General features: G+C 41.5%; 1 protein-coding gene across 1 annotated transcript in view; it reads left to right on the forward strand.

Annotated features, from left to right (window-relative positions):
• The first annotated feature begins 7,539 nt into the window (after window positions 1-7,539).
• The window catches only part of LOC121538153 (ecto-NOX disulfide-thiol exchanger 2-like), a 248,638-nt gene continuing 231,874 nt past the window's right edge, over window positions 7,540-24,303 (forward strand). Inside the window, exon 1 of the mRNA XM_045207428.1 lies at window positions 7,540-7,680. The gene's annotated coding sequence lies outside the window, so the exon portion shown is untranslated. The remainder of the gene's footprint in view (window positions 7,681-24,303) is intronic.

The following is a 24,303-nucleotide window of genomic DNA, read 5'->3' on the forward strand; positions in this document are numbered from 1 at the left end:
CCTTGATTAACTCTTTAGTATTATCCCAGTTTACCTGTTTGCTTATGGTCTTGCCTACGCCTAGCGAACAGTTTTTTAAATTATATGAGAAAACAATATTCCATTTTATTTGGAACGGCAAGCCAGACAAAATTAAACGGGCCTATTTATATAATGAATATGAATTTGGAGGACAGAAATGATTAAATATTAAAGCATTAGACCTATCACTAAAAGCTTCAGTCATACAAAAGTTATACTTAAATCAGAACTGGTTCTCTAGCAAATTAGTAAGATTGTCTCACCCAATGTTCAAGAATGGCCTTTTTCCCTTTATTCAGATTACAACCTCACACTTTCAGTTATTTAAAAAGGAACTCATCTCCCAAATATCACTATTTCTAAAACAAGCCATAAAAAGTTGGTTGCAATTTCAATTTAATCCTCCAGAAACTACAGAACAAATAATGCAACAAATATTGTGGTTAAACTCAAATATACTAATTGATAAAAAACAATAAAAAAAAAAAAAGGTATAATCTTCGTAAATTATATCATCGGTAGGACTGGTGGAGTTATGTCGCACATGCAGCTAACAAAAACATATGGAAATGTCTGCTCTACCCAAAATTACAACCAAATAATTGCAGCATTACCGCAAAAATGAAAGAGGAAAGTGGAAGGGGGAAAATGTAAGGAACTTGTCTGTCGGCCTCGCATTAAAGAACATAATTGGTTAAAGGAAACTGTGATAAATAACAAAGTATACCAGTTTCATTTAAGGACCAAAGGATTGACAGCCGTCCCATATAGATTGCAAAATAGTTGGGAAGAGATATTTGACATACTGATCCCATGGCATAGTGTTTATGAACTGATACGCAAAACGACGCCGGATTCAAAACTTAGAATTTTTCTATTTAAATTATTATATAACATTCTTGCTACCAATAGAATGTTATTTATATGGGGGATACAATCTTCGCAGTTCTGCAGATTTTGTATATATATGTATGTGTATATATGTATGTATATACAGTGGGGAGAACAAGTATTTGATACACTGCCGATTTTGCAGGTTTCCTACTTACAAAGCATGTAGAGGTCTGTAATTTTTATCATAGGTACACTTCAACTGTGAGAGATGGAATCTAAAACAAAAATCCAGAAAATCACATTGTATGATTTTTAAGTAATTAATTTGCATTTTATTGCATGACATAAGTATTTGATACATCAGAAAAGCAGAACTTAATATTTGGTACAGAAACCTTTGTTTGCAATTACAGAGATCACATGTTTCCTGTAGGTCTTGACCAGGTTTGCACACACTGCAGCAGGGATTCCTCCATACAGACCTTCTCCAGATCCTTCAGGTTTCGGGGCTGTCGCTGGGCATTACGGACTTTCAACTCCCTCCAAAGATTTTCTATTGGGTTCAGGTCTGGAGACTGGCTAGGCCACTCCAGGACCTTGAGATGCTTCTTACGGAGCCACTCCTTAGTTGCCCTGGCTGTGTGTTTCGGGTCGTTGTCATGCTGGAAGACCCAGCCACGACCCATCTTCAATGCTCTTACTGAGGGAAGGAGGTTGTTGGCCAAGATCTCGCGATACATGCCCCCATCCATCCTCCCCTCAATACGGTGCAGTCGTCCTGTCCCCTTTGCAGAAATGCATCCCCAAAAGAATGATGTTTCCACCTCCATGCTTCACGGTTGGGATGGTGTTCTTGGGGTTGTACTCATCCTTCTTCATCCTCCAAACACGGCGAGTGGAGTTTAGACCAAAAAGCTCTATATTTCTCAGACCACATGACCTTCTCCCATTCCTCCTCTGGATCATCCAGATGGTCATTGGCAAACTTCAGACAGGCCTGGACATGCGCTGGCTTGAGCAGGGGGACCTTGCGTGCACTGCAGGATTTTAATCCATGACGGCGTAGTGTGTTACTAATGGTTTTCTTTGAGACTGTGATCCCAGCTCTCTTCAGGTCATTGACCAGGTCCTGCCGTGTAGTTCTGGGCTGATCCCTCACCTTCCTCATGATCATTGATGCCCCACGAGGTGAGATCTTGCATGGAGCCCCAGACCGAGGGTGATTGACCGTCATCTTGAACTTCTTCCATTTTATAATAATTGCGCCAACAGTTGTTGCCTTCTCACCAAGCTGCTTGCCTATTGTCCTGTAGCCCATCCCAGCCTTGTGCAGGTCTACAATTTTATCCCTGATGTCCTTACACAGCTCTCTGGTCTTGGCCATTGTGGAGAGGTTGGAGTCTGTTTGATTGAGTGTGTGGACAGGTGTCTTTTATACAGGTAATGAGTTCAAACAGGTGCAGTTAATACAGGTAATGAGTGGAGAACAGGGGGGCTTCTTAAAGAAAAACGAACAGGTCTGTGAGAGCCGGAATTCTTACTGGTTGGTAGGTGATCAAATACTTATGTCATGCAATAAAATGCAAATTAATTACTTAAAAATCATACAATGTGATTTTCTGGATTATACAAATAATATCGCTCTTATCCATAATAATCTCATAATGTAGATAGTTTACCGCCACTGAATGTGCGAGCTGTTGGCTAGGAGCGCATGTTCCAAGACCAGAGTGGGCATTACTATATAACACAACAGTTTTTGACAAAACCATCAGTAGAGTTGAAAATGCGATGGAAATCCATTTAACTTGTTTATTTTTTTACTCGGTACATGGGAATTTTAATGGCAAAAGTTCGTTTTATGTGCACTACATCATCACACACAGCCTTTTATCCGCAAAAAGTCAGTTTGCTGGAAACATCTCCGGTGGGAAAATGTGCATATTGTTTTATGCAGATTTTAGAATAATCGCATGAAAATCTGTAGCAAAATTGGATGGAAACCTACCTAATGTCTTGGGATGCAATTATGTTTAACAGATTTTGGAATGCTGTTCCTTTCATTCAAGGTTTACAAAATACCATAATCTAATTTCCTCATCAACCTCCCTATGCCTATCCATTACTTAAACTTACAGGCTGCAAGTCAATGAAGGACTTTATGGTCTCATTGAAGCTGGGTCTGAATGTCTTCCTGCCTTTCTTTGTAGATTGGGGTTGGGAGGACTACTGGCAGAAGTCTTAAAGCGATTTCACCTTGTGTATCTGGAGATAATAATATTTAGTGAATAACTTTAATTGTTTCAGGCTAAAAATGAATGAGCATCTGAAGCACCACCAGCAGGGTCATTTCAAACTATACCTACACTTTCAAGAGAAGATCTTGGGCTGGTGAAGCAAAGTTTTTATCATTTTTATGTTTTTTATATTTTTTGGGGTTGGGGCCCCCTAGCGGCCGGGGGCCCTAAGCGACCACTTATGTAGCTTATGCCTGGAGCAGGCTCTGCCTGTAGTTCTCTTCTCTGAAGTCAGCATTTCCTCCATTGGTTATTATCTTCTCTCTTTGTTCTAATTCCTGGTTCCTCCCTCCAGCCTCTCATACCCCTCATTCCTGCTGCTCAGCCCCAAATCCACAGACATCCTAGTTACCCTCTTGTTATTTATTCTCTATGTTTGCTAGGGGAGTGAATCATGATTCTTCCCCCTCTTCTCTTCTCCTGTTAGTGTGAGCTGTGGTTATGGCCAGATGTTGTTGCCCAAACAGACCATCCATCAGTGTGTTGGGCGGAGTCGCTGTAGGACAGGGGTGAGGCAGAGACAGTGACCCAGCAAAGATATATCAGGGTTAAACTGATCCACTACTGATAGTACAGGACACCGCCGCAGAGGACAGGACAGGACAGGACAGCACAGGACAGGAGAGCACAGGACAGGACAGCAACAGGACAGCACAATAGAGGACAGGACAGCAACAGGACAGCACAGTAGAGGACAGGACAGCACAGTAGAGGACAGGACAGCAACAGGACAGCACAGTAAAGGACAGGACAGCAACAGGACAGCACAGTAGAGGACAGGACAGCAACAGGACAGCACAGTAGAGGACAGGACAGCAACAGGACAGCATAGTGGAGGACAGGACAGCAACAGGACAGCATAGTGGAGGGCAGGACAGCAACAGGACAGCATAGTGGAGGGCAGGACAGCAACAGGACAGCATAGTGGAGGGCAGGACAGCAACAGGACAGCATAGTGGAGGGCAGGACTGCAACAGGACAGCATAGTGGAGGGCAGGACAGCAACAGGACAGCACAGTAGAGGACAGGACAGCAACAGGACAGCACAGTAGAGGACAGGACAGCAACAGGACAGCATAGTGGAGGGCAGGACAGCAACAGGACAGCATAGTAGAGGGCAGGACAGCAACAGGACAGGACAGAGACAGGCAGTTACCCAAAATAGATCCAAAGGGTTAGGAGTACGCTGCATAATATCACTCTACAATCACTGAGTCAGGCCAAATGTGTCAGACTCTCCTTCAATTGTTCTGTTCATCCTCTCTCTCTATCTAGCTCTCTTTTCTCTGTAACTCCCAATCTCCTTTCATTTCCTCTTGAACCTAAAAAGCAGGCTTTATTAAACTATCTGGTATAAATCAGATGAAACTCTACAGTGAAGCTCTAGTTTGTTTAGAAGATGAACTGATGCATTTGTCATGTCTAGAAGAAGTCTGTAGACTGTCGTCTGGGAGAAAGAAAGAGAGAGAAAGCGAGAGAGGCTGCCAGATGGATGCTGACGGGCAGAGCAGAGAGAGAGGGAGAGATGGAGGGTGTGTGGGTGGATTTGTGAGTAGTGAGCACTGGGTGTGCCGTGTGATGCCAGACAGACAGACAGTCAGACAGACAGACAGATAGACTCTCAGGAACGGAGCACTTGTCCTTTTCATTTGACAACAACTTACACACTCTGCTGCATAATGTTTATAGGGCAGATTTCCCAGATGGTTTCTCTGGGTTTGAAGTAAGGCAATTCTGCACTTTATTCAACAGTTTGTCCTCTGTTTATTAGCCTGTTGTTTACCCATCTACTCTCTTCATGTGGAAAGCCCTGATGACACAGAGGGAGAGAACGGGATGGTTGGTTCTCGTTGTGATGGAAATGTGGGTACGTAAAGAACAGAACAAGGAGAGAGTGAAAGAGAGGATGGAAGTAAACAGAGGGAGAGAGAGATGGAAGAAGGGCCTGATTAGGACAGATTCTATCAAGTTCTCTCTTATAGAGACGATAGAAGGCGCATCATGTGAACACAGACATTTCAAATTCTCCTGTAAACACATTAGGGATGGCTTTGTGTTGTGGAGCAGAGCTAGAGAAACATTCATCAGAATGCTGTTACCCCGGCACATCCATAAATGTATGAGGCTCACTGGGTGTCAGATTCCATTGGCAGCTTTCTGAGCCCTCTATGCAGAATGGAGAGAGAGAAAGAGAAAGAGGGGTTTCTCCTTCCACGTCAACAGAATGCCTGATCACTCACTTCACAGCTCCAAGTGATGTGTTCGAAATACTTCACTACTTCACTATACTTTGCATCATTATATTATAATAATAATAATAATAATAATAATAATAATAATAATAATAATAATAATAATAATAATAATAATATGCCATTTAGCAGACGCTTTTATCCAAAGCGACTTACAGTCATGCGTGCATACATTTTTTTTTTTTTTTTTTTTTTTTGTGAATGGGTGGTCCCGGGGATCGAACCCACTACCTTAGCGTTACAAGCGCCGTGCTCTACCAGCTGAGCTACAGAGGACCATTATATAATCATATGGCCATCAAAAACCTGATTGATGCAACACATAACTTAATGTTTAGTGGTTCAGTGGTTTAGTGGTTCAGTGAAAGTGAAGCAGGTCCCAGATAATCCCTCTCCACGAGGTATATATGATGACCTGTTGGCCTATATGATGTGTTCAAGACTTCAACAGTGTGGCGATGTCGGCTAGTTTGTTGGTAGTCTGTAGTTTGTCCCTGTGTCTTCTGTCACTGCCTCCTCTCCAGCACTCCAAAACATAAAGATGGATGGTGGAATTCTTAATCTGATTGGTAGCAAGTAACCAACTCCTCCTTCAACTCACTTTTCCTCTGAGGAACATGTTTCGTTTATCAGGAATTCAAGCTCTTGTTTTGTGGTTTGAGAGTTGAGCCCTGTGTGTCTTAGTATAGAATGGAGACTCACTGGCAAAGAGAAGGTTGCCATTTTCCATCTTCAGACTTTCTTTTTTCTGACAACAACAAAGTCTAGCAAAACAAGTGTAAACCTAGAGAAGTTATGCATTTTTCATGAGAACAGGGCTTGTCTCTCCCAGACCCTGTTCTGAATTATAAATAACACACGTCCAATTTGGGAACTGGAAATCCCTGATATATTAGGCTCGGAACACAATTTAATTTCTTTATTGTTTCCTGGGATTTTGGGGCAATATCCACATTGTTATTGTTTCCATAATTAATCAGCCTCTACTCTCCTTATTGCTTTATCTTCTGGAAGACGCTACCCATCTGTGGGAGGAATAGAAGCACTGGTTTTAGGAAGGTACTGTATGCTTGGAGCTGTTGGACAGATTGGCCCATTGCTATTTTGGAGCCTGTAGTCACTTTTGATAATATACTTCTATTAAGAGTGTGTGATGGGTTCATAATTAATGGTAGTCACTTTAGAGAATATACTTCTATGAAGAGTGTGTGGTGGGTTTATAACTAATGGTAGTCACTTTAGATAATATCATTCTACTAAGAGTGTGTGGTGGGTTCATAACTAATGGTATCACTTTAGATAATAGACTTCTACTAAGAGTGTGTGGTGGGTTCATAACTAATGGTAGTCACTTTAGATAATATAATTATATTAAGAGTGTGTGGTGGCTTTATAACTAATGGTAGTCACTTTAGACAATATACTTACATTAAGAGTGTGTGGTGGGTTCATAACTAACAGGGGTCTTTGTGTGTTTAATCCTGTCTTTGTTCCTCTCAGGACAGAAATATGCTGGGATGGAAATTAAACCACTGGATTAGAAAATAGACCAGAAAAGACATTCAGAAAATCTGTAATTGGTTCTGAGATGCTCCCTGGTGTCCCTACTGTGTAAAGACCTGAACAGAGAGACACGGAACTCTGGAGTTTTGGAAAATATACGTATTATCCATGTTTCTTTTAGGGAGTCTCCTTATGTTCTTCAGTGAGTGAACTCTGGACTTTGAAAAGGGAACTGTAAGTTTTCATTCCTTTAATTTTGTATGTTGAACTCCTGACTCTGTTAAATAGGGAACACATGGTTTGTTCAGGTTCAATAGAGTTGTATTTATCCAGTCTTTGGGAGGTTTTCTCTCTTCTTTGTCTTCAGTTAACAGACATCTGAACTGTTTTGAAAAGGAAACACTGTGGATGGTCTGAAAATCTCTTCACACTCTGCAGCATATTCTCTGTATCTGTCTGAATGTTCTGTACATAGTGTACTGTAGTCAGTACAATGCTGGACTTTGATTAATGTTTGTATACTGTAGTTACAATAGTATAATTAATGTGTCTTTTGTACACTGTGGTTTGTAGATCTATGGTCCATCTGGTTTAACATGGCTGCTTGTTGTGTTTCTGTTGTGTTTCAGGACTGAACCCACTGTCTTTTGACCCGTCCTCCAACAACAAGCCCCTGCAGTTCAGCAACTCCAACGGGCCGCTGGTTTCAGACTGTCCCCTGGAGAACAGAGCTGAAAACAGCATTAAGAGGAAGAGACCCAGCCTGCCTCCAGGTACTATAGTACTGTCATATTACTGCAGTATATAGGAAGTACATAACACTACACAGCTCTGCCTCCAGGTACTATAGTACTGTCATATTACTGCAGTATATAAGAAGTACATAACACTACACAGCTCTGCCTCCAGGTACTATAGTACTGTCATATTACTGCAGTATATAAGAAGTACATAACACTACACAGCTCTGCCTCCAGGTACTATAGTACTGTCATATTACTGCAGTATATAAGAAGTACATAGCACTACACAGCTCTGCCTCCAGGTACTATAGTACTGTCATATTACTGCAGTATATAAGAAGTACATAACACTACACAGCTCTGCCTCCAGGTACTATAGTACTGTCATATTACTGCAGTATATAAGAAGTACATAACACTACACAGCTCTGCCTCCAGGTACTATAGTACTGTCATATTACTGCAGTATATAAGAAGTACATAACACTACACAGCTCTGCCTCCAGGTACTATAGTACTGTCATATTACTGCAGTATATAAGAAGTACATAACACTACACAGCTCTGCCTCCAGGTACTATAGTACTGTCATATTACTGCAGTATATAAGAAGTACATAACACTACACAGCTCTGCCTCCAGGTACAATAAAATACTGTTACAATTGACAAGGTGTACCTCAGTGGTACCTATGCATTTTATACTGTGAGCCTGTGACTGGGAGACTAATTTAAAGTGAGGTCGAAACTTGGTAAAAGCTCTTTCATGTTTCCATCCTGAGGGCCTTATTGCCAGTTAGTCCTGTGGAGGTCAGGGTCGTCTGTCTAAAGCTGTAGGATTCTGGTCCACTGTGATTGCAGCTCTCACACCTTAGCCTGGCTGTTACCGTGCCAACAGCACCTGCCAATCAAAGCTCAGAAATGCCTTCAGCTTTCTCTCATCGAGTGACCTGTGACACGGAGAGCAATGAGATGGGAGGAAGTGTGTGTGTGTGTGTGTGTGTTTGCGCGCGTGTGTGTGTGTGTGCGTGTGCACATGCATGCTTGTATGTCTGTCGTTGTCATTGCTAAATGAGGCCTAATTTGAATCAGTGACAGTGTGTATTCTAATTAAAGAATGTCTCTAATTAATTGCAAGTAGAATGAAGAGGTCCTTAAGACAGAGAGGAGTTGCTGTATGTTTTCTGGTGTCTTGGTGACCTTAATTGGTCAGGATTAATTGTCAGTGTTAATGAACCACTCTTTTTACCATTCGTCTTCGTGCACAATTTTAAATAAATGCCCCTTTCTAGTGAGTTTCAGTTCTCACTAATTAATATGTTAAATTTCATGTTATTACTATGCGTCATTACCAACCCAGAACTAGACAGAAATACCTTAAGTAGGTTTAGATTGATGGAGGTACAAAGGACATGTTCGATATGAAAATAAAAAAGATAGTGACTAATCAGAGTATGGTATTTTTAAGAACATCCTTATCACGTTAAAACCTCACGCTGTGCTCTAGTTTAGACATGAGTCAGACCTCACAAACCCTCAAGAGTTGCTCTGTCTACATGCACCTGCTTAGCAACAGAACATTAGATAATGATGACTTACCATTAACGACAGCGCAGGGGTCCCTCAGCCTTTCAGAACACTGGCATTATATCTATTATTGCTGTGTTACATTAATCTGCTCCCTAATGGAAAACCTGTTAAATGGGGACAATCTGCAGCATCTGGAGCTGGGTACATTTAGTGGCTTTAATGTTCTCTAGCATCACAAGAACCAGTACAGTCCTCCAGCTCTCTGAGGAGAAAAGATGGAGCACGGACTAATTTGCAGCCATGTGGATTTACCCTCTTTAAGGAATTCTAATGGATACATTCATCTCGTTAGGGGTGGCAATTCATTAGACACAGAAACACGCACACTCAGCAACACCGTTCGTCTGGTGATGGGGTGTGTGTGGTGATCATTTAGGCAGCGAGAGATTCCCAAGACCCAAACAGTGATGTTTAAAGGATGTTTACTCCATGTACTAACGTTTAAACCACTAAACTTCTAAATGTCTCAAACAAGCAGCAGAAGGGCTAGCTTACAGCAGTAATGAGGGTCCATTTGACTTAACAGACACTGCAACTGTTCAGCAAAGTAAACAGTTTAATGAAGTCTTTAGTTTTAATGGCTTTGACACTGTATTAATAGCTAAAAAGTTCAAAGGGAATCCTGCCTACTCAACACTTTGTTAGAGAATACCCAACACAACGTTGGAAATGCATAGCAAATTCATTATGTCTTTACCTTGGGCCTGGTAGAATGGAGTCATTATGTCTTTACCTTGTGTCTGGTAGAATGGAGTCATTATGTCTTTACCTTGGGCCTGGTAGAATGGAGTCATTATGTCTTTACCTTGGGTCTGGTAGAATGGAGTCATTATGTCTTTACCTTGGGTCTGGTAGAATGGAGTCATTATGTCTTTGCCTTGGGCCTGGTAGAATGGAGTCATTATGTCTTTGCCTTGGGCCTGGTAGAATGGAGTCATTATGTCTTTGCCTTGGGCCTGGTAGAATGGAGTCATTATGTCTTTACCTTGGGTCTGGTAGAATGGAGTCATTATGTATTTACCTTGGGTCTGGTAGAATGGAGTCATTATGTGTTTGCCTTGGGCCTGGTAGAATGGAGTCATTATGTCTTTACCTTGGGTCTGGTAGAATGGAGTCATTATGTGTTTGCTTTGGGCCTGGTAGAATGGAGTCATTATGTCTTTGCCTTGGGCCTGGTAGAATGGAGTCATTATGTGTTTGCTTTGGGCCTGGTAGAATGGAGTCATTATGTCTTTGCCTTGGGCCTGGTAGAATGGAGTCATTATGTGTTTGCCTTGGGCCTGGTAGAATGGAGTCATTATGTCTTTGCCTTGGGTCTGGTAGAATGGAGTCAGTGACTATTTCAGCACATTAGCCTACTTTCATTATTAAACTTGCTAAGATTTGTGTATAGTTTTGCCTTGTAAAGTTCAGATAATGCATTCCTCTTCTCTGATTCTATGTAAGGAAATCGGTCTTTTACACATCATATAAGCTGAGCCACAGCTTGCCATGCTGCATGGCTATTCTTCATGCTGTCTTTATATAACCAACCAGCCATCAAAGACCAAGATGGTATAGGCCTGCTTGTACTGTATAGCTTTGGGGATGACCAAGATGGTATAGGCCTGCTTGTACTGTATAGCTGTGGGGATGACCAAGATGGTATAGGCCTGCTTGTACTGTATAGCTGTGGGGATGACCAAGATGGTATAGGCCTACTTGTACTGTATAGCTGTGGGGATGACCAAGATGGTATAGGCCTACTTGTACTGTATAGCTGTGGGGGATGACCAAGATGGTACAGGCCTACTTTATCAAATTAAATCAAATTGTATTTGTGACATACAACAGGTATACAGTCGTGGTCAAAAGTTTTGAGAATGACACAAATATTAATTTTCACAAAGTCTGCTGCCTCAGTTTTTATGATGGCAATTTGCATATACTCCAGAATGTTATGAAGAGTGATCAGATGAATTACAATTAATTGCAAAGTCCCTCTTTGCCATGAAAATGAACTTAATCCCAAAAAAACATTTCCACTGCATTTCAGCCCTGCCACAAAAGGACCAGCTGACATCATGTCAGTGATACTCTCGTTAACACAGGTGAGAGTGTTGACGAGGACACGGCTGGAGATCACTCTGTCATGCTGATTGAGTTAGAATAACAGACTGGAAGCTTTAAAAGGAGGGTGGGGCTTGAAATCATTGTTCTTCCTCTGTTAACCATGGTTACCTGCAAGGAAACACGTGCCGTCATCATTGCTTTGCACAAAAAGGGCTTCACAGGCAAGGATATTGCTGCTAGTAAGATTGCACTTAAATCAACCATTTATCGGATCATCAAGAACTTCAAGGAGAGAGGTTCAATTGTTGTGAAGAAGGCTTCAGAGCACCCAAGAAAGTCCAGCAAGCGCCAGGACCGTCTCCTAAAGTTGATTCAGCTGCGGGATCGGGGCACCACCAGTGCAGAGCTTGCTCAGGAATGGCAGCAAGCAGGTGTGAGTGCATCTGCACGCACAGTGAGGTGAAGACTTTTGGAGGATGGCCTGGTGTCAAGAAGGGCAGCGAGGAAGCCACTTCTCTCCAGGAAAAACATCAGGGACAGACAGATATTCTGCAAAAGGTACAGGGATTGGACTGCTGAGGACTGGGGTAAAGTCATTTTCTCTGATGAATCCCCTTTCCGATTGTTTGGGGCATCCGGAAAAAAGCTTGTCCGGAGAAGACAAGGTGAGCGCTACCATCAGTCCTGTGTCATGCCAACAGTAAAGCATCCTGAGACCATTCATGTGTGGGGTTGTTTCTCAGCCAAGGGATTGGGCTCACTCACAATTTTGCCTAAGAACACAGCCATGAATAAAGAATGGCACCAACACATCCTCTGAGAGCAACTTCTCCCAACCATCCAAGAACAGTTTGGTGACGAACAATGCCTTTTCCAGCATGATGGAGCACCTTGCCATGAGGCAAAAGTGATTACTAAGTGGCTCGGGGAACAAAACATCGACATTTTGGGTCCATGGCCAGGAAACTCCCCAGACCTTAATCCCATTGAGAACTTGTGGTCTATCCTCAAGAGGCGGGTGGACAAACAAAAACCCACAAATTCTGACAAACTCCAAGCATTGATTATGCAAGAATGGGCTGCCATCAGTCAGGATGTGGCCCAGAAGTGAATTGACAGCATGTCAGGTCTTGAAAAAGAAGGGTCAACACTGCAAATATTGACTCTTTGCATAAACTTAATGTAATTGTCAATAAAAGCCTTTGACACTTATGGAATGCTTGTAATTATACTTCAGTATACCATAGTAACATCTGACAAAAATATCTAAAAATACTACTTTGTGAAGACCAATACTTGTGTCATTCTCAAAACTTTTGACACCGACGTGAAATGCTTACTTACGAGTTAAAAACGTACGTGCCCTTCCCAACAATGGAGAGTAAAGAACCAAGACAAATTTGCAAAAAAGGTAAATAGTAACAAATAACGAGGCTATGTACCAGGACTACCAGTACCGTGTCAATGTGCAGGTGTACGACAATGTTGAGGTGATTGAGGTGATATTTACATGTAGGTAGGGGTAAAAGTGACTAGGCAATCAGAATAGATCAGGGATGGGCAACTTTGATTGGGACGGGGGCCACAAAAAATATGCACTCATCATGAGGGGCTGCAGTTGCTTGCGGTTCTGCGTACCGACATCCATTTATAGCTAATTATCTGCAATTCTACACATTTTGCCATAGGATGGAGAGAAATGTTTGCAGTTTTTTATCTGAAATCTGAGTGAGACTGACTAGCAAAATCAATGCGGGCCCCCCGGTCGGTAATACGACCATGATAACAAGTTTAGATGGCTGGCCGCAAAACTAATTTAGCAATCAAAAACATTTTTGCTGACATGGGCTAATTGACTGACTATCAGTGACTTACATAACAAGAGAAAAACTGCTGATGCACAACCAAATTTCGAAATTCCACCTTGTGTATTCTACTATTCTGACTTGCAACAAAAAATATGCACTCATCATGAGGGGCTGCAGTTGCTTGCGGTTCTGCGTACCGACATCCAGACTCTGCCAGTTGCCCATCCCTGGTATAGATAATAAACAGATTAGCAGCAGCGTATGTGAAGAGTGTGAACGTGTGTCTATGTGTGAGTGCGTGTGTGTAACCTAGAGGCAGGTAGCCTTGCAGTTAAGAACATTGAGCCAGTAACTGAAAGGTCGCTGGTTCAAATCCCCAAACTGACTAGGTGAAAAATCTGCCAATGTCTCCTTGAGCAAGGCACTTAACCCTAATTGCTCCTGTATGAGAATGTTGGCTAAAAAAATGAAAGAAATGTGTGTGTGGCGTCTATGTGTGAGTGTGTGGGTAGAGTCCAGTGAGTGTGCATAAAGCTGGTGCAAATAAAAAGGGGGTCAATACAAATAGGGGTAGCCATTCGATTAACTGTTCAGCAGTGTTATGGCTTGTGGGTAGAAGCTGTTCAGGAGCCTTTTGGTCCCAGACTTGGCGCTCCAGTAACGCTTGCCGTGCGGTAGCAGAGAAAACAGTCTATGACTTGGGTGGCTTGAGTCTTTGAAAATGTTTAGGGCCTTCCTCTGACACCACCTGGTATAGAGGGCCTGGATGGCAGGGAGCTCAATCCCAGTGATGTACTGGGCCGTACGCACTACCCTCTGTAGCACCTTGCGGTCAGATGCCAAGCAGTTGCCATAACAAGTGGTGATGCAGCCAGTCAAGATGCTCTCAATGGTGCAGCTGTAGAACCTTTTGAGGATCTGAGGGCCCATGCCAAAACATTTTCAGCCTCCTGAGGGGGAAAAGAGGCGTTGTTGTGCCCTCTTCACGACTGTGTTGGTGTGCTTGGACCATGATAATTCCTTTGTGATGTGAATACCGAGGAACTTGAAGCTCTCGACCCGCTCCACTACAGCCCTGTCGATGTGAATCGGGGCGTGCTCGGATACAGAGGATAAGCTTGTAGAATAGTGTTGGTTTATTGTGATGAATTCCTATTTTTATACAATCAAAATTAACAACTTTGAGAACAGTAGGACACCTACTGTATTTTTAGGGAAGTGACATCATCACTTTGCTGCTAGACATTTACTCTCAGGCTTTCTTTTGACATGGGATAAATCCAACTTGTTGTGGTTTCCGTGTTACATTGTAGATTGATGCTGAAACCCTGGGCTTGTGTTGAATGAGTTTTAACCACCTTCAGTACTGTAACAAGGCTGTTGCCCTGACAACAATATTGAATTGAAACATCTGCTACTCTAAAGCCATGCCTAACTTAGGCCTTTTACAACAGCACGTTGATAGTCTGAATAAAATGTTTTTGCAATGAATTAAATCCATATTTAAATGGGTAAAAATAAGTTGGTTATTGTCACTGAATTGTTAACCTTCTCCAATCCAATCCCACGTTCATTAACCTTTAGCGAGTGCTAGCAGAGCGGTGCTGAATAAAATGCTATTGATTCCCAGGGTGTGGATGGTAAGTGCAGTAGAATGATACAGCAGCAGGGCTTTTCACTTCTGGTATTGAGACAGCTGAATACAATAGAATGACCAGTCCTGAGAAAAAAGCCTGTCATGATCAATGCTCTCCTGGGCTCTGTCTTATTGAAACCTCCACCTGCCTGAATATTACGCTTCTCTTATTTATAAAACATTCCCTTTGATCGTGGAACTCTCCGACCCCAGCCTTGCTTCTCCTCCACCTGTACCAGTGATGGATTCATTAGGGGGAGAAACAGGGCTCCTTCCCTCCTCCTTCCATCTCCTGTTCAGTCCCATCCGTGCTTTCTTCATCCGCTCAGTTCTTTCCATCCCTCCTCTTTGTGTTACAGTACTAGCGGCTCACTTCTCTCCATCCTGAATACATGAATATGGGATTTGAAGATCTCACATTGCCAGAGGACACAGACTTCCCTCTGAATGAACCAAATGGCTCCTGTCCTTTCTAAAGCTGGTAGCAGTACTTTGTGTACAGTATGTCTTTCTAAAGTTAAAGCTAACGCTTTAGCTAGCTAGCAACTGTGCATTTTACACTATGTAAGCCTAAAGCTAACGCTACCTACTGCACGGAGAGGCAAAGATAGGGTCTCGTATCCCAGTGTATTTTCTACTAGAACAGAGGAGACAGCTGCCTGTGTTTTCAGCCATCCAGACATAACACACTGGAGGAAAGACTTTTTAAAAAAACAGCTACCAGGTACAGTCCTGACTCTCACTCTGCTTGGCTCTAGTCTACAGTACCAAGAGGCTTGTGGGAGGATCTGAATCCCCACTTGGGACATTTGTACTGTACATTATGTTCCATTCAACATTAAACACACACTCCCAGTCCCAGTTTACTAGCAGATACACTGGTATCAATTAGACCAGTCAAGCCCAGCTGTTTTTGGTTTAAAAAGTGTAAAGAAATGGAGAGAAAGTGAGAAGTCCGCTTGAAACTCTATAGCAGAGTGTAAGGAAAGGTTTAGAATGTTTAACCACATCCTTCTGTGAGTGGGCTTTCATCTTAACATAATATCCCATTCCAGACCCCTCGACTCTGGTACTAATTGGAATCTGCCACTTCCTTCTAGCCAGGGGCTATTACTGTTACCCAGAAGGCAGTCTGAGATTTATTGGATCACAGAGTTTTAATTTACAATTCAAAGGTTGTCTAGGTGTTTTATCCCAATGTCCTTCATTACAGACCCAGTGCAGTCAAAACGTGATTTTCCTGAGTTTTATATATATTTCCACACTAGGTTGGAATAATGCTGTGAAATTGTGAAAATTATGATAATTCCCTTTTAGTGTAAAAGCTGATTAGTGTAAAAGCTGTTTAGGTGGAATGGAGTTTTGGCCTGCCTTGTGACATCACCAGGCAGTAAATTCGTTTCTTACTATTGCTGTTGCTAAGGAGCTATTTTGTTTACTTTTTTACAATTTTAATTTTTAAAAATCACAGTAAGGTTGTTACGCAGAAATTATTTGATATTGAGATAGAAACAGCTGCATTGGGCCTTTAAGAGAGCGGCAGACTGCAGAATTTACACTTCTGTGTCTGAGACGGCAAATAAACATCAGAGGAATAACAGTCTCTCTGATAGGCCAGCTGTGAATAACACTGTCTCTGATAGGTCTCCCGGCTGGCCTGTTGAATTATGCATTACACATCTCTACCTTTGTGCCTAAGTGGACCAAACTGTGGCTTCAGTCTCAGTACAACAGGAAGCACCCCGGGCTCTCTGTGTCCTCATTTTAATCAAAGCCCAGTGCTTTCTGGGGGCCAGTCCTGGCCCAACTGTCACCTCCACTATGATATCAGCTCTAATTGGAAATGACATTTACAAAAGGAAGCCTTTCACTGGTACAGGAGGAAGACAAGGAGCTATGCTGAACTATAACTCTGTCTGTATTACCACTGTAGTTTCTGTATTACCACTGTAGTCTCTGTATTACCACTGTAGTCTCTGTCTGTATTACTACTGTAGTCTCTATTACTACTGTAGTCTCTATTGCTACTGTAGTCTCTGTATTACTACTGTAGTCTCTGTATTACTACTGTAGTCTCTGTATTACTACGGTAGTCTCTGTATTACTACTGTAGTCTCTGTATTACTACTGTAGTCTCTCTATTGCTACTGTAGTCTCTCTATTGCTACTGTAGTCTCTGTATTACTACTGTAGTCTCTATTACTACTGTAGTCTCTCTATTACTACTGTAGTCTCTCTATTGCTACTGTAGTCTCTGTATTACTACTGTAGTCTCTGTATTATCACTGTAGTCTCTCTATTGCTACTGTAGTCTCTGTATTACTACTGAAGTCTCTCTATTGCTACTGTAGTCTCTGTATTACTACGGTAGTCTCTGTATTACTACTGTAGTCTCTCTATTGCTACTGTAGTCTCTGTATTACTACTGTAGTCTCTGTATTACTACTGTAGTCTCTGTATTACTACTGTAGTCTCTGTATTACTACGGTAGTCTCTGTATTACTACTGTAGTCTCTGTATTACTACTGTAGTCTCTGTATTACTACTGTAGTCTCTCTATTGCTACTGTAGTCTCTGTATTACTACTGTAGTCTCTGTATTACTACTGTAGTCTCTATTACTACTGTAGTCTTTGTATTACTACTGTAGTCTCTCTATTACTACTGTAGTCTCTGTCTGTATTACTACTGTAGTCTCTGTATTACTACTGTAGTCTCTGTATTACTACTGTAGTCTCTGTATTACTACTGTAGTCTCTGTATTACTACTGTAGTCTCTGTATTACTACTGTAGTCTCTATTACTACTGTAGTCTTTGTATTACTACTGCAGTCTCTCTATTACTACTGTAGTCTCTGTCTGTATTACTACTGTAGTCTCTGTATTACTAATGTAGTCTCTGTATTACTACTGTAGTCTCTGTATTACTACTGTAGTCTCTGTATTACTACGGTAGTCTCTGTATTACTACTGTAGTCTCTGTATTACTACTGTAGTCTCTCTATTGCTACTGTAGTCTCTCTATTGCTACTGTAGTCTCTGTATTACTACTGTAGTCTCTGTATTACTACTGTAGTCTCTCTATTACTACTGTAGTCTCTGTATTACTACTGTAGTCTCTGTATTACTACTGTAGTCTCTGTATTACTACTGTAGTCTCTATTACTACTGTAGTCTTTGTATTACTACTGTAGTCTCTCTATTACTACTGTAGTCTCTGTCTGTATTACTACTGTAGTCTCTGTATTACTACTGTAGTCTCTGTATTACTACTGTAGTCTCTGTATTACTACTGTAGTCTCTCTATTGCTACTGTAGTCTCTGTATTACTACTGTAGTCTCCGTATTACTACTGTAGTCTCTGTATTACTACTGTAGTCTCTGTATTACTACTGTAGTCTCTGTATTACTACTGTAGTCTCTATTACTACTGTAGTCTTTGTATTACTACTGTAGTCTCTCTATTACTACTGTAGTCTCTGTCTGTATTACTACTGTAGTCTCTGTATTACTACTGTAGTCTCTGTATTACTACTGTAGTCTCTGTATTACTACTGTAGTCTCTATTACTACTGTAGTCTTTGTATTACTACTGTAGTCTCTCTATTACTACTGTAGTCTCTGTCTGTATTACTACTGTAGTCTCTGTATTACTACTGTAGTCTCTGTATTACTACTGTAGTCTCTGTATTACTACTGTAGTCTCTGTATTACTACTGTAGTCTCTGTATTACTACGGTAGTCTCTGTATTACTACTGTAGTCTCTGTATTACTACTGTAGTCTCTCTATTGCTACTGTAGTCTCTCTATTGCTACTGTAGTCTCTGTATTACTACTGTAGTCTCTGTATTACTACTGTAGTCTCTCTATTACTACTGTAGTCTCTGTATTACTACTGTAGTCTCTGTATTACTACTGTAGTCTTTGTATTACTACTGTAGTCTCTCTATTGCTACTGTAGTCTCTCTATTACTACTGTAGTCTCTGTATTACTACTGTAGTCTCTCTATTGCTACTGTAGTCTCTTTATTACTACTGTAGTCTCTCTATTGCTACTGTAGTCTCTGTATTACTACTGTAGTCTCTGTATTACTACTGTAGTCTCTGTATTACTACTGTAGTCTCTGTATTACTACTGTAGTCTTTGTATTACTACTGTAGTCTCTCTATTGCTACTGTAGTCTCTGTATTATCACTGTAGTCTCTGTATTACTACTGTAGTCTCTATTACTACTGTAGTCTCTGTATTACTACTGTAGTCTCTGTATTATCACTGTAGTCGCTCTATTGCTACTGTAGTCTCTGTATTACTACTGTAGTCTCTGTATTACTACTGTAGTCTCTCTATTACTACTGTAGTCTCTGTATTACTACTGTAGTCTCTGTATTATCACTGTAGTCTCTGTATTACTACTGTAGTCTCTATTACTACTGTAGTCTCTGTATTACTACTGTAATCTCTGTATTACTACTGTAGTCTCTCTATTACTACTGTAGTCTCTGTATTACTACTGTAGTCTCTGTATTACTACGGTAGTCTCTGTATTACTACTGTAGTCTCTGTATTACTACTGTAGTCTCTCTATTGCTACTGTAGTCTCTCTATTGCTACTGTAGTCTCTGTATTACTACTGTAGTCTCTCTATTACTACTGTAGTCTCTCTATTACTACTGTAGTCTCTGTATTACTACTGTAGTCTCTGTATTACTACTGTAGTCTCTGTATTACTACTGTAGTCTCTCTATTGCTACTGTAGTCTCTCTATTACTACTGTAGTCTCTCTATTACTACTGTAGTCTCTCTATTGCTACTGTAGTCTCTCTATTGCTACTGTAGTCTCTGTATTACTACTGTAGTCTCTATTACTACTGTAGTCTCTCTATTACTACTGTAGTCTCTCTATTGCTACTGTAGTCTCTCTATTGCTACTGTAGTCTCTGTATTACTACTGTAGTCTCTATTACTACTGTAGTCTCTCTATTACTACTGTAGTCTCTCTATTGCTACTGTAGTCTCTGTATTACTACTGTAGTCTCTGTATTACTACTGTAGTCTCTATTACTACTGTAGTCTCTCTATTACTACTGTAGTCTCTCTATTGCTACTGTAGTCTCTCTATTGCTACTGTAGTCTCTGTATTACTACTGTAGTCTCTATTACTACTGTAGTCTCTCTATTACTACTGTAGTCTCTCTATTGCTACTGTAGTCTCTCTATTGCTACTGTAGTCTCTGTATTACTACTGTAGTCTCTATTACTACTGTAGTCTCTCTATTACTACTGTAGTCTCTCTATTGCTACTGTAGTCTCTGTATTACTACTGTAGTCTCTGTATTACTACTGTAGTCTCTATTACTACTGTAGTCTCTGTATTACTACTGTAGTCGCTCTATTGCTACTGTAGTCTCTCTATTGCTACTGTAGTCTCTGTATTACTACTGTAGTCTCTATTACTACTGTAGTCTCTCTATTACTACTGTAGTCTCTCTATTGCTACTGTAGTCTCTGTATTACTACTGTAGTCTCTGTATTACTACTGTAGTCTCTGTATTACTACTGTAGTCTCTGTATTACTACTGTAGTCTCTGTATTACTACTGTAGTCTCTATTACTACTGTAGTCTCTGTATTACTACTGTAGTCGCTCTATTACTACTGTAGTCTCTCTATTGCTACTGTAGTCTCTGTCTGTATTACTACTGTATTCTCTGTCTGTTTCTTAACAGACCTCTGAGAGGTAGACAGAGGAAGAAGTTGAGGATCTGCAGGTCTTAAAAGCAATCTTTGAAGCTTCCTAAAACCATAGTTTAAACACTGCAGTACCACTAGAATTACCTTTCTTATAATGTGTCTTAGTGAAGAACATTGTAGGTTTGAGGAGGAAAATTGCTTATGCTGTGTGGAAGACCTTCTTTCTCAGTTGTTAGTCTTATTCAAGCACTCTATCTTCCTCCGCCACATCAGTCATGATCTCAGTGAGAAGTGATGCAGGAATCCCCCCTTCAACTCCGCTCACACAAATCAAATCACATCACATTTTTTTACCTTTATTTAACTAGGCAAGTCAGTTAAGAACAAATTCTTATTTACAATGATGGCCTACACCGGCCAAACCCGGACGACGCTGGGCCAATCGAACCAGGGGGTCTGTAGTGACGCTTCAAGCACTGAGATGCAGTGCCTTAGACCACTGCGCCACTCGGGAGCCCGGTCACATACACATATTTAGCAGATGTTATTGTGGGTGTAGCTAAATGCTTGTGTTCCGAGCTCCAACACTGCAGTAGTATCTAACAATTCACAACAATACACATATCTAAAAGTAAAAGAATGGAATTAAGAAATATATAAATATTAGGACGAGCAATGTCAGAGTGGCATTGACTAAAATACAGTAGAATAGAATACAGTATATACAGTGGGGAAAAAAAGTATTTAGTCAGCCACCAATTGTGCAAGTTCTCCCACTTAAAAAGATGAGAGAGGCCTGTAATTTTCATCATAGGTACACGTCAACTATGACAGACAAAATGAGAAAAAAAATTCCAGAAAATCACATTGTAGGATTTTTAATGAATTTATTTGCAAATTATGGTGGAATATAAGTATTTGGTCAATAACAAAAGTTTCTCAATACTTTGTTATATACCCTTTGTTGGCAATGACACATGTCAAACGTTTTCTGTAAGTCTTCACAAGGTTTTCACACACTGTTGCTGGTATTTTGGCCCATTCCTCCATGCAGATCTCCTCTAGAGCAGTGATGTTTTGGGGCTGTCGCTGGGCAACACAGATTTTCAACTCCCTCCAAAGATTTTCTATGGGGTTGAGATCTGGAGACTTGCTAGGCCACTCCAGGACCTTGAAATGCTTCTTACGAAGCCACTCCTTCGTTGCCGGGCGGTGTGTTTGGGATCATTGTCATGCTGAAAGACCCAGCCACGTTTCATCTTCAATGCCCTTGCTGATTGAAGGAGGTTTTCACTCAAAATCTCACGATACATGGCCCCATTCATTCTTTCCTTTACACGGATCAGTCGTCCTGGTCCCTTTGCAGAAAAAACAGCCCCAAAGCATGATGCTTCCACCCCCATGCTTCACAGTAGGTATGGTGTTCTTTGGATGCAACTCAGCATTCTTTGTCCTCCAAACACGACGAGTTGAGTTTTTACCAAAAAGTTATATTTTGGTTTCATCTGACCATATGACATTATCCCAATCCTCTTCTGGATCATCCAAATGCACTCTAGCAAACTTCAGACGGGCCTGGACATGTACTGGCTTAAGCAAGGGGACACGTCTGGCACTGCAGGATTTGAGTCCCTGGCGGCGTAGTGTGTTACTGATGGTAGGCTTTGTTACTTTGGTCCCAGCTCTCTGCAGGTCATTCACTAGGTCCCCCCGTGTGGTTCTGGGATTTTTGCTCACCGTTCTTGTGATCATTTGACCCCACGGGGTGAGATCTTGCGTGGAGCCCCAGATCGAGGGAGATTATCAGTGGTCTTGTATGTCTTCCATTTCCTAATAATTGCTCCCACAGTTGATGTCTTCAAACCAAGCTGCTTACCTATTGCAGATTCAGTCTTCCCAGCCTGGTGCAGGTCTACAATTTTGTTTCTGGTGTCCTTTGACAGCTCTTTGGTCTTGGCCATAGTGGAGTTTGGAGTGTGACTGTTTGAGGTTGTGGACAGGTGTCTTTTATACTGATAACAAGTTCAAACAGGTGCCATTAATACAGGTAACGAGTGGAGGACAGAGGAGCCTCTTAAAGAAGAAGTTACAGGTCTGTGAGAGCCAGAAATCTTGCTTGTTTGTAGGTGACCAAATACTTATTTTCCACCATAATTTGCAAATAAATTCATAAAAAATCCTACAATGTGATTTTCTGGAAAATAAATTCTCAATTTGTCTGTCATAGTTGACGTGTACCTATGATGAAAATTACAGGCCTCTCTCATCTTTTTAAGTGGGAGAACTTGCACAATTGGTGGCTGACTAAATACTTTTTTCCCCCACTGTACATATGAGGGAGGACCTTCCTGTGGTCCTCCCTCCCTCTCCCCCCCCCCCTCTCTCTCTCTCCCTCTTTGTGTGCGTGTGTGTGTCTCTTTCTCTCTCTCTCTGTCTCTGCCTCTCTCTCTCTGCCTCTCTCTCATTCTCCACCTCCAGTTGTTTCCACTGACCCACAGCAGCTGCCTCTCTGTGGCTGTCACAGCGGGGCTTTTAATGAGCTGCTGCACTCCTCCACCCCCTCCTCATCACCATCCTGCCATCTCTCTTTTCTTCCTCTCTTTCTACCCTTTCTCCTCTTCCTCAATGAAGAATGACTGCACAGTGAGAGGAGGGAGAGGTGATTAATGATGAAAACAACCAAGGTGTAAAGTCCCCAGTCTAATCCTGGCCATTCACAGGAACCCACACAACTGCGTAGACACACTGACACACAGAACACAAACACGCACACGCACACACACACATGCACATGGACACGCACACACACACACAGAGAGAGGGAGGGAGAAAGAGAGAGAGAGGTACAGTAGAGATGGAGAGATCCTTAAATACTTACAGTATCAGTCAGTCCCTTCCTTCAATAGGTTTTACAGATGAAAAGAAGGTTTCTCTGTGTGTGTGTGTCATTATTTCCACTACTTTCTGTTACTCCTAAGTTAACTTTAGTATATAACCAATGTTTCTAAGGTTTGCTATAGACCCCTGTGGCGTCTGCTCTTCCATCATCTCTACACTGTATAGGGGAACAGGTTTCTGTTCAGGCGCCTGCTTTCATTCTCCTTCCCACCTATTTCCCCTGTCGCTGTCTGTCTGTTTCTGCAGCCGATCTGACCTCTCCTCTCTGCTGCTGCTACAGTAGTTCTATTTCCAGACCTCCTCTCCTCTGATGCTGAAGCCCTCTACTGCAGCTGATGGTCAGATCAGAGGATCTCTGTCCATGTTCCTTGGCTGTAACATCCTCCTCTATCCTCCATCGATCTATCTGACACAATACAAACCTTTTATAAGGGTTGTCTGGTAATCCAGTCTGATTCCATGTTCACTCTCTCCTTCTCTCTTTCTGTATTTCTGCTGCTGTTGTCAGCCCCACTTGGTCATAATCTCTTAAGACAATCCTCCATCCTGTTGTTCATTGATTAACAGTTATTAGGACATTTTTGTCTCACTTGTCATTAAGTTGCACTGTATGACAGATGGTATCTAGATCACTGTTAATTTCTATTGGTCCTACTATATCAACAACATCCAACAAATGACATTTCCTCTAGTTTGAGGATGAATCTTTACATTTGAAGTCATTGTGTGCCTCTGTTGGTATTGAAGAGCACAGTGCTTGTGGGTTGGATTCCCATAAGAAAATGTATGCATGCATGACTGTAAGCGTCTGCCAAATGGCATATATTATCATATATTGACATGTCATTGACTTTTGATTAGCTGGGCTTAGATGAGACTTCATACTGTACCTGAGCCATTCTCTCTGATACAGGAGACTAATGATGAAGTCAAGGGTATTCCTAAAGAAGGTGTTGATGCTGAAACTCCTTTAAAGGAC

This window comes from Coregonus clupeaformis, chromosome 3, assembly GCF_020615455.1.
Source record: "Coregonus clupeaformis isolate EN_2021a chromosome 3, ASM2061545v1, whole genome shotgun sequence".
NCBI lineage: Eukaryota > Metazoa > Chordata > Actinopteri > Salmoniformes > Salmonidae > Coregonus > Coregonus clupeaformis.